General features: G+C 36.2%; 1 pseudogene; it reads left to right on the top strand.

Annotated features, from left to right (window-relative positions):
- The first annotated feature begins 357 nt into the window (after positions 1-357).
- LOC133771013 (protein lin-28 homolog A-like) lies at positions 358-8,484 on the top strand (annotated as a pseudogene).
- Positions 8,485-9,963: the final 1,479 nt, after the last annotated feature.

Below are 9,963 nucleotides of genomic sequence, written 5' to 3'. Positions count from 1 at the left end.
CTCTAACAATCATTTCCTTACTATATGCTGGCTCTTATCTCTGGCCACTACAGTCAGCAGAGATATTATTCTAACATGTCTATTTTCTTCATAAAATCTGACAAACCTTACTCCCTGGTTTAAAAACTTACTAGAATAGCAGCATTTTCTGGCCTAATCCCCATTGGCTTTTCTACCATAAAATCCTACAACTCTCCTTTGATTCAGTAATACCTACCTGTTTCAGATTTTCAGGTGCACTAATCTCTCTCTTACCTAGTTATTTTAAAATATGTTATTATGTCTCCCAGAAAATATGTTAATTCAAATCAAACTCCAGTTCACAAACCAGTCTTGGGCATCTTTCCTGAACCGCCCATGAAACCGCACTGCTCACCAGACCCTGGCACATGCGGTCAGGTATGAAGTGCTCTCCTTTTAGTGTTTATTCCTTTAGAAAAGGTATTGTAAAATTTGTATTTCTATAAGTGTGTCATCCTCACTATCCTACATTCGTTGAAGGATGAGATCATGCAGTATTAACATTTAATCCCAGATTCTGTTACATTATGGGTTTTTGCTTCCTTTCTCCAGCCTTCTCCTTGTCTAATCAATTTCTGAGTATATTTCTAAATACTGATCTCATTATATTATCTATCACTTAAAACCTTAATTAAGCCTTCATAAGAGGTGCATTCTAAATTCCTCATCATGTTGTAAGAGGTCCTTCAATATTTGACCCTAACATCAACTCGTCTTACTCTCAGCACATCTGACATAGTCCCCTAAATACACTAACAGCTATCTAAAACATATCCCTATTCATGCCATGTCTTCATCTCATTTATCTTTGTATGTCAGTGTCTATAAAGTTGCTGAGTAAATAGGGAAACTAAATAAGTATTTTGTTAAAAATAGAAATAAATGAAAGATTGAACATATTAACTTGCGTTGGGCTACAATATTGTACATGGGAGCAATGAATTGCTATAACAATATATTTCTGCTTTCAAACTGACAACTCACCACTTCCAAGGAATTGAAATTTTGATAACACAGGAAATTCTACCACAGAATCCTAAAGTAATAAGGGCAATGGGGATAAATCATGGGCTGAAAAACGTTTCCTTTGAGGCATCAGTGAGTTTTCCAGGTGATTCAGAACCACTTGGTATAGTTTAGGAGTTAAATCATCTTTTGGTCTCAAAAAATTTTCTTGTCAGTGTTTTAGTGAGAAGAAATGAATTCATGTCTTTTTTATTGAGACATCAGAGAAGCAAAATTTAGTATTTTTAATACAAAATATAATATTACTTCTATGTATAATACTATTCATTATAATTGCAGTATAGTTTTATTATTTAATATTACATAACTATAATAATACATTTTATGTATAGATTTCCATTATTTTGAAAACTGCTTTGCTCCATTCATCACACTCTCACTCTGTGGACAGATCTCTGCTTTTTAAAGCAATGAGCACATTACATTTCCTGGTGATATGGAGGGATCAGGTTTGACATTTTTCCTCAGTCTAATCATAGTAAATTTCAGATTTTTTCTTTATTTTACAGTTATTATTTCTGTGTCTTGGCAGTGTTTAAAAAAACAATATCTAACTTTAATGAGCATATTTGTCAGAGATATGGTGTCAAATAAAAGGAGTATTTTTTCAAATGTTTTATATATTATAGGGATGTTTGTTCACATTAATAATTTAGCAGTATTAAAATTTTCATCCTGCATTTGTTGATTTAAGAGGGTCATCTAAACTTTGAAAAACAAACATGTCAAACTAGAATAGACACTAAAATCATATACACCCTTATATTTTCCATATCATTATCACAGATGATACAATAAACAGAATATTAAAAATTCTGAAGAATTAACCTGGAACATATTTATATGAAATAAGAACACTTCAGATGCCCTTTAATTTAATCTGCTACTTAGTGGTTCAAAATGTGTTTTCCATACATTGGTGAATTTTCTCATTTTCATGCTGTTATTGATTACAATTTTATTCCATTCTAGTTGAAGAACATACTTGTTATAATTTCAACCTTCTCTAAGTTGATTAAAACTTGTTTTGTAAGATAACGCACAATCTATCCTAGAGAAGTTCCATGTGCACTTGAGAAATATATGTATTCTTCTGTTGTATGAAAAGTGCTGTTGGATCTGTTCGATCAGTGGTGTTGTTCAAGTCCACCATGTCTGTTGATTTTCTATCTGGATGTTTCATACATTATGGAAACGAGGATACTGATGTATTATCTTATATATTGTTTCCCATGCTTGATTTCAGATCTGTCAATATTTGTGTACACGGGGGTGTTCAGATATTGGGTGCATACATATTTATAATTTGCGTATCTTCTCATTGAACTGATGATATGTCATTACCATACCCATGGTAATCCAGATTTTCTCTTATTTTATCTTCCAATTGTTTTAGAGTTATTCACTTACATCCACAATTTATTTTTGGTTAATCCTTCTGTTGCATGAAAGGTTGGTGACTAAATTCATTTTTTTTCTTTTTTGTATGTGGATTTCTAATTGTTCTGACATAATTTGTTGCAAATCCTATCTTTGCTTCATTTTGTTGCTTTTCTCCTTTTTCAAAGCTTAGTTGACTATACTTTTACTAGTTTATTTCTTGGCTTTCTATTTTGTTGGTTAATTTTTCATCTATTCTGTAACCAATACTACATTATCTTTAGTGACTATAGCTTTATAATCAATTTTGAAGTTGGTATTGTATGTCTTCTGACTTTGTTCTTATCTTACAGTATTGTATTTAATATTCAGGATATTTTACTTCTACATATAAATATTAAAGTAAGTTTGTTGAAATTCTAACAAATAACTTGCTGGTATTTTGCTTGTTATTGCATTGATTCTACAGATTATTTTGGAAAGAATTGATATCTTGACAATATTGAGCATCTTCATTTATTTAGTCCTTTTATTTAACTCATGATAGTTTTATAATTTTTCTCACATATATGTAGTCAGGATACACAAATATTTCAGGGAGACAGAACTCGTAGAGAATATAGAAGACTATATGAGAAAAGATTTAGTAGGGCAGTGACTCAGTTGATTATGGGGTCTAGGAAGTCCCATGATAGGCTATTTGCAACCTGGAGAAGCAGAGAAGCCAGTACAAAAGCCCAGTCCAACTTCAAAGGTCTTAGAAGCAAGAAAGCTGATGGTGTAACTCTCAGTTTGATAGATGGACTCAGTGTCTACTGTAGCACTGAGAAGAAATAAAGCTTCACCAGCTATCTTAGCAACATTTCATTCACTGGAGTTGACAACCAAAATTAGCCATCACATAGATCTTGTATATAATTTGTTAGATTTACACCTAAGCATTTCATTTTGGGGGTATTAATATAATTAGTGTTGTTTTTCATAGCAGATTCTATTTGTCCATTGCATATATATATAAGAAAATAATTGTCATTTATAAAATAACCATGTATAGTAAAATCTTGTTCATTCCATAGAGATTTTTCAGTTGATTTTTTGGACTTTCTACACATAAGATCAAATCATCTGTAAATGAAAGCAGTTTTATTTCTTCCTTCTTAATTTATATTGTTTCCTTTTTCTTGCCATCTTTCATTTCACTATGATGTGGGAAGAAAGTGGTTGGAAGTGACATCATTGCATTTTCTTATCTTATTTGGGAAAATTTGAGAGGCTGAGGACTGAACGTGCTGATTACATTTTCTGTTTTCATCAGTTCTTGCATGGAGAAAGGTTGCTTCCTTCCTGTTGTCCCACCACATTCATTCCTAACATGAACAATGTGACCTCACACCTGAGCATCTTGTGATATAGTAAGAATTGATAGCAGCATCAGAGTGGATAGAATACATGCTAGGTATAGTATTTAGTATAAATAGATAAGAAAACAGAGTAACCAACACTAAAAGGATACCAACACTTAAGGAGCAACAAGATGAAAAGCAACCACCAAAAAACCTCTCAGAAAAGCAGTTGGAAAAACCAGCATCATGACATATGAAATAGCCTAGGAGATAGTTTCAAGAAATAAACCAAATTAAACCATGGCAGGTCATTCTGAAAGAAAAAGAGCAAGAAAAACGAATTAAAAATAAGGTATTAGGCAATTAAGAGATCCTTAGGAACCACTCAACCAGTGACTCTAGGCGGCAAAGAAGCACAACAGATTCTGTACCAGAATGTGTCAATTGACTAGCTCTACCATCCACCAGATGTGACTTTGGGCGTCTTTGGAATTCCATCATTTTCATTTTCTTTATCTTGAAAATGGGTAACATGGGAGTAATTTTGTCATACGCTTGTGCTTTTAAATGAGTTAGTATATACAAAGTAGTTATAGCAATGTGTGGCACATAACTAAATAGTGATGGGCTTGCCTGTATATCATTTAGATTTTCCTTAAAGGACTTATCATAGTGTCTAGGAGAGCTGTCAAGAGACACCTTTCAACTGTAAACACCTTCAGGGTTCACTTTATCTGTTGAGATTCACCACATCCAAAGGTGTCCTCTGCCAGGGAAAGCTTATATCTGACTGACCAAGAGGAAATATAAAGGCTCAGCTACATCAGTGCAGCACAGAAAGTCTTTGATGGGCCTTGTTAGCGCCAAAGTTTCCCATGGGACGGCTGAAGCCATTGATCAAATTCTGCTTCTTTCTCATGTTTTTGACAGTGGTGATTCCAAGGTCCTTTCCTCTTTAATTAACATTTTGAATTTTAAACTTTACCCTAAAGTTTGCTTTCACATGAACACAAATTGTGATAGAAATTGAATTTGCTCGTACAGTTTAGTTGGATGGATGGTCAGAGTGCAATTGCTGTAATAGCATTCAATTTTTTTTTTCAAACGCTTTATAATTCATGAATGTATTATTAAAATGATATTAGTGTCAACTCTGAAATTTTGTAAGGAATTTTATTTTACTATTTATAATTATTGTAGCTTCCAGAAAATTTGCAAAATTAATAGAAACTACTTACCATAACAAGCTAACTTCTTGAGAGCTAATATTTATAAATAGAAATAGGACAATGTTGTAGCACAGTGGATAAAACCTCTACCTGTAACACTGGCATCCCATATGTGCTACTCCACTTCTGATCCAGCTCCCTGTTAATGATCCAAGTGCTTGGGCTCCTGGCACCCACATGGAAGACCTAGGTGAATTTTCTGGCTCCTGACTTTGGGCCTGGCTCAGCCTTAGCAGCTGTAGTAATTTGAGAAGTGAGCCAGTGGGTGGAAGATCTTTCTCTCTGTGCCTCTCCCTCACTCTCTGTGAATCTTAATTTCAAATAAATAAATATTTAATATACAAATGTAGAAATATCCCTTAAAATATAACTGTTGATTTAAAATTAGTTATTAAATAAAAACTTACAAATAAGCTAATTGATCACCTTCATTAAGAAGTACCCAACATATTTTATATTCTAGAATGGTGAAAAAAATTTTTTTTTGTAAACGAAAATAATGGATCAAAATGTTGGGTTTAAACTGATGTTATGATCACTAAAATGAATATATCATGTTCTTAAATACATTAAATTCAAGGAACCCATAGAACAAGAAACATATCAATGAATTTTAGGCTTATTAAAAAAAAGGACTGGGGGTTTTATGCAAACTTCCAACATAATTAGAAAATTACAAAAATCTATAGAGGCTAAACTTTTATTTTTGCTCCTGAATGACAAAATCTGACATATAAAATATCTCTTCCCCCAAGCCCTTTTCAAGGACCTTATTTTCTTTTTAATTTCTATTTATTTTTAACTTCTAACTGCATTTTGTAATGCTTGAGTCTAAATGCTTGTGAGAACTTCATAGGGGTAAGTTATGTGTGAAGAGAAAAGAGCACCAGAAGGTGAATGGGAGGGGATTTAGTAGCTATCTTCTCATCAGAAGGAGAACTGAGGACAAAACTGTAAATGGGTTACAGAGCACGAGTGATTTAAATTAACCATAAGGAAGATTTCCCTGATGGGCAATGGTTGTTAAACAGAAATGAGTTTTAAAAAAGGAGGCTATATAACAAAGCAGAATGGGATATCTTTAAACATGATCCACAATATATTCCAAAATGCAGGTTGAACAATAGTTCTATGTAAAGAAAAATATATGTGTGTATGTGATTGTTCGCATGTATGCTTGTATGTTGAGGAATGCATAATAAACACATTTTAATTTTATTAAATCCAAATTGTGACCTGGGATATTTAAGCTATGTTCCTTGAAAAAAATCTTCAGCAACAAAATAAACATTAAGGTCACGTACTTAATATTGTCCAATCTCAAGAATATTAATGTTACATCTTATCTAAAATATTACTTCAAGTATATATAGTGTGTTTTATTTTGAATGGATGGAGCTTATTTTCAATAGCTGTTATGTAAATGAAAGCAATGTACTTTTTAAGATTTATTTATTTATTTGAAAGAATTACAGAGAGAGAGAGAGAGAGAGAGAGAGAGAGAGAGGTCTTCCATCTAATGATTCACTCCCCAATTGGCAGCAATGGCCAGAGCTGTGGCGATCCAAAGCCAGGAGATAGGAGCTTCTTCCAGATCTCCCACATGGGTGCAGGAGTCCAAGGACTTGGGCCATCTTCTACTGCTTTCCCAGGCCATAGCAGAGAGCTGGATCAGAAGTGGAGCAGCCAGGACTTGAACTGGCGCCAATATGGGATGTGGGCACTTCAGGCCAGGGCGTTAACCTGCTGCACCACATGGCCAGCCCCAGCAATGTGTTTCCAAATTATGTTTTTAACTTAAAAATCTTACTAGCCAGAGATTTATTCCACTCTCTCTGTTTATAACAATTATATCTGTAGATTTGATTCTCTTTTGCTAAAGTCAGACATGAGCTAGAAAGTGAGCCAAATGTTAACACACAAAACATTAAGTTACCTTGATCAAGGTTTCCCTTAGTCGAGCTCTTCAGATTCCACCGAGATATGAGTGGAAATGGTATCTCGACAAAGTTCATGATTATGACTGCCTTGCCCCATGGCATATCTGTAGTGCTGGATGGAGAACAATTTGAGAAGGGTATACTGTACCATACTGTTCTCAGAATCACTATCTATGGCCTACTGTCCTCAAATCATATATCTCTGTACAAGTGTTTGTTTTATGAAATGTTCACGTGGGTGGATCCAAGCAAACACAGATATACTCTCGCCATGTGCTTTATCACATCATTATTGATTTACTAAGATGTGATTATAAATAAGCATTTTAAAATTCATTATAATATAAAATTCTTGGGGAAAATTGGATTTAAAAAGAAAATATAGATTATTTAATACCAGTGCCATAGAATTGGGCTGGGAAAATGGAGTTCATTCTTTCTTAATTCTCCTATTTGGAATCAGGAACTAGCATTATAGGAAAACAGGGTACACACAGAAGCCTTTATCCTTACTCACAGACTTCTAACTCAGCTAAAAGATATTACAAATTAAGAAACATTTAGGAACATATATTATTTACTGACATTATAAAATGCATTAAACAAAAAGTTTTTGGTTAAAAATACATGAATGAAAACCTTAAATTTCTTCTGAGCTAGAAAGGGTTATTAAAACAAAGAGAAGTAAAACTCACATCTCTTTATTTTTTAAAAGCATAGGAACTTGATTATTGATTATCAAAAGATTGTAAAACTGTAACAAATAAATTATTTATACATAAAGGTGGATATAGGAAACAGTTTTAATCATGAATTGATTTAATAAAATTTGCTTGATGAGATCAATATCACTCATTTCTTGTTTTGCCATCATCCTTATATCACAAGTCCAACAAATTCACCAAAAGTATACCAGCAGATTGCCAGGCTAGCTATGATTTGGTTTACATAGTTTGCAGTTTGTAGGTGGCTGCACCAAGATGATGAAGAAGGCGCCCTAGGAAGCACAGGGCACGCAGCCCTGAGGGGCAGAGAAGTCTGTATGTGGTTCAGTGTGTGCATGTGGCTTGGCTTCCTGTCCATGACCGTCTGTGCAGGGATCGTGCTCAAACCCCCAGTGGATGTCTTTGTGCACCAGAGTAGGCTGCACATGAAAGGCTTCTGGAACCTGAAGGAGGATGAAGCAGTGGAGTTCACCTTCAAGAAATCTTCCAAGGGCCTGGAATTCATCAATGTCAGTGTCACTAGGCCTGGTGCCGTGTTCTGTATCAGGAGTGAGAGGCGGCCAAAGGGGAAGAACATGCAGAAGTACAGCTCCTAAGAGGACAAGTGCTACAACTGTGGAGGTCTAGACCATCATGCCAAGGAGTGTAGGCTGCCGCTCCAGTCCAAGAAGTGCCACTTCTGCCAGAGCATCAGCCATATGCTGGTCTTGTTCCCCGCAAGGCCTAACAGGGCCCCAGCCCCCAAGGAAAGCCAGCCTGCTTCTGAAAAAATGAACAAGAGATCCACAGCCCTGACCTGCTCCCTGAAGCCCAGAATTGAGCCCCAGTGGGTGAGAGCTGATCTTTTGCTATCAGAAAGCTTCAAGTAGCAGGCATCAACCACAGAGTGCAAAAAATGGGGACAGGGTGGGTTGCGGCAGCTGGAAATGCCATGTATCCCTGGCTGGGGTTCAGAGCATCACCCCTTTTTTCCATTTTGTTGGGAGGAAGGAGTGACACTAAGGATTTCCAACCGTGTTGCATCCAAATGCAAATAAGGAGTTTAGGAGGATATTGCCCTGTAGCCCGCATGCTTTATCTGAGGCCCCACATGCAAAATCTCCAGCTTTAGAAAGTAGCCTGGATGGGGAAGTCATTTCAAGGAAGGATATGGAATGTTACTTCCCTAGCCAGTGTGAGAAGGTTGGTTGTGGGACCAGGTTCTTGGATCCAACCCAGACACCACTTCTTTCTGTGGAAGGGAATCTCTCAGGAGTAAGGCAGGGTTTTCCACATCTTGTTGCCCCATTACTTGATCCTGGAACAGAGTGCTGGATACTGTCCCAAGCAATGGGTTGCCATGATGAGAAAAAAGGATGGTTAGGGGAGCAGACACAGACCCACTGCTCCTAAGCTCACTCCAACCCTGTTCTGGGCCAATGTGATTTATTTACTTGCTCCCTTGGATAACTGCACCTTTGGTTCCACTTTCTCCAGGATGCCAACTGCACTAACTGTGCAAATGAGATATCTTGTGCATTTTAACTTGTTTTTCTAAATATATAAATGTTCTTGTTTTGCCTTTTGGTTTATTTTAATATAAGGCCCTCATTCCTGCACTGCGTTCCCAGGTACATGAGTAATCTCCGAGATAAGTCTGCAGCAGCTCCAGGTCTGCACAGCAGGAATACTTTTTGTTGTTTTCATCACCATGGAGAGCAGCTATTTGGAGTGCACAGCCTATTGTACTACCTCATTTTGCCAATTAGAGCTGGCTTTTTACCATAGTGTCCTCTTGAAAATATTTCATAGGAGACAAAGTGTTAATTGGGTTGCCCCATGACTTGATCTCCTCCTCCTCCAAGATTGAAAATTAAACAGGAAGGTGGTGCAGAGAAGTTAAGAGAGCTGAGCCCGGTAAGGAAGCCATAGTTAGGCTTGCCTGATCCTAGGGCATGGGTCTTTTGCTTCACATAACAGCTCCATCCTCAGCAGATTAAGCCAGGCCCACTACCACTAGGCACAACAGGGTGTGTGTGTGTGCATGCACAAATGTGTGTGAAAAATGTGAGCTGATAAGGACGAGTTTGAAGGCCAACATATATGTACCCATTCTGTGCTGTCCAAAGATAGAAATATGAAGCAAAGTCTAAAATTCCTTAACTTTTCTAAATTCTTGACTTCCAGATTGTCCCATAAGCGAGGGCCTCTGTGGTGTCTGGAGCCCATGTCCTGCCCTGTAACAGTATTGATTACTACAGTATTGATTACTAGAGTTGTGGTAACTAAAGGACAAAATGGGGGTTTCATTTACATGCTG

The sequence above is a fragment of the Lepus europaeus genome, chromosome 12 (assembly GCF_033115175.1).
Source record: "Lepus europaeus isolate LE1 chromosome 12, mLepTim1.pri, whole genome shotgun sequence".
NCBI lineage: Eukaryota > Metazoa > Chordata > Mammalia > Lagomorpha > Leporidae > Lepus > Lepus europaeus.
This window is presented reverse-complemented; position numbering and strand designations above follow the sequence as displayed.